Genomic DNA, 1,546 nt, shown 5'->3' on the forward strand with positions numbered 1-1,546 from the left:
TCCCTCCAAGGGAAGCCCATCTGCAGGATCCAGGGGTCCATGATGTTTTTCACAGTCTGAGGCAGCGTGATGGCCGTCTGCTGGTTCACAGCCTGAAGAGGACACACAGGGGAGGGAGCAGTCAGAGTGAGGGCGAGAGCCGTGGACACCCCGTGGGGGCCTGGGGACCGGCTGAAGGTGGTGGCTACGGTACTCAGTGGTCTTTTCTCTCTCTTTCCATCCATATGTATTGTTTTCATAATAACAGCAACATGCCAACAATGTCTGTTAATAACTGAGAAAATAAAAACAACGGGGCAAAGAAAGGCGGGCAGGAGAGTGTGTTGGAGGTACAGGCTGAGAAGGGGGGAGGCTCCGGGGGCTGCAGAAAGAGGGGGCTCAGGGAAGGAGGGAACCGGAGGGAGGGATGGAGCTGGCGGGGCACCTGGCATGGAGGAGGGCTCATCTTCGGAGGAGGCGTGGGAAACTGAGGCAGGGCAAGGAAGCCGATGGAAGTGGAGGGGAGGGACCGAGTCAGTCTGGGAGGAGAGGAGGGGGACCAGGCTCCTGGAGATGGAACCTGAGCTGGAGGTTGGCCAAGAGGAGCCTGGAGCCCCCGCTGGGGCTGTGACAAAGCCCTGGTCCCCCTCCCTGGTCAGACTAGCCTTAGAGCCAGGGCACCTGGGGGCTGGAGGGGGCATTTGGGGTGAGGAGGGCCCCAGGGAAGGGGTGGGGCCGCTGGGAGGGAGAGGAAGAGGGGGGGATGGAGGAGAACGGGCAGACTCCAGCCCAGGAGCAGGGAGGGGCGGCGGGAGGTGGTCAGAGGGTCTGCCCCACAGACGGGACTGCTCTGGGTCTGAGCTGACAGGACTGTAAGGTGGGGCCGGATGGGTAGGTCCCAGCTTGTGCTGAGGGGTGCTGGGGTGCAAAGTCGTGCTGGGGAGGGGCCGGGAGGGCACAGGGCAGCCAGGACTGCTGAGCAGGTTGAATGGCTCCAAAGTTCCTGGCAGAGGAGGGCTCGGGCCTAAGAGCCGGGAGGCCCGTGTCCTGAGCACTAAGAGGCGTGGATTCCTGGGTTCCCTTCACGGAGCTCGCAACGGGGTGCGGCAGGCCGTCTGCGGGGCCTTGGCCCACAGTTCTCACACCCCCTCCTTCAAGGACACCCCCTCCTTCAAGGGGCTATCATAGTGCCCATTCTCCCAATCACCAACCAAAGCTCCAAATGACCTGCCTGGGCTGGTGGGCAGTGAGCGGGACACATTCCTTTACACGGGTGCTCCCCTCCCCCCCTCCCCCAGGGACATCCAACATCTCAGGACCCCAATAGAATGGCTCGGGGGGGAGGGCAGGCTGTTACCCACCTTCTGCAGGTGCTCCCACAGGTCCAGGTAAGTGGTGCTGTTGTAGGAAAAGGTCTGGAGATAGGACTGTGGAAAGAGGCCGAGGTGAGCGCTAAACTGGTGCTCTAAGCTCCACTACTCCGCCCGGGTGGTAGGCTGGGCTTGGGGACCAGGGCAGGGCTGGAGGGAAGCCCCCCCCCTGCCCGCGCCCCCCACCCAGGGCTGGC

General features: G+C 63.0%; 1 protein-coding gene across 1 annotated transcript in view; it reads right to left on the reverse strand.

Annotated features, from left to right (window-relative positions):
- Positions 1-1,546, reverse strand: part of ANPEP (alanyl aminopeptidase, membrane) — a 40,145-nt gene that overhangs the window by 34,741 nt on the left and 3,858 nt on the right.

The sequence above is a fragment of the Myotis davidii genome, unplaced genomic scaffold (assembly GCF_000327345.1).
Source record: "Myotis davidii unplaced genomic scaffold, ASM32734v1 scaffold459, whole genome shotgun sequence".
Classification (NCBI taxonomy): domain Eukaryota; kingdom Metazoa; phylum Chordata; class Mammalia; order Chiroptera; family Vespertilionidae; genus Myotis; species Myotis davidii.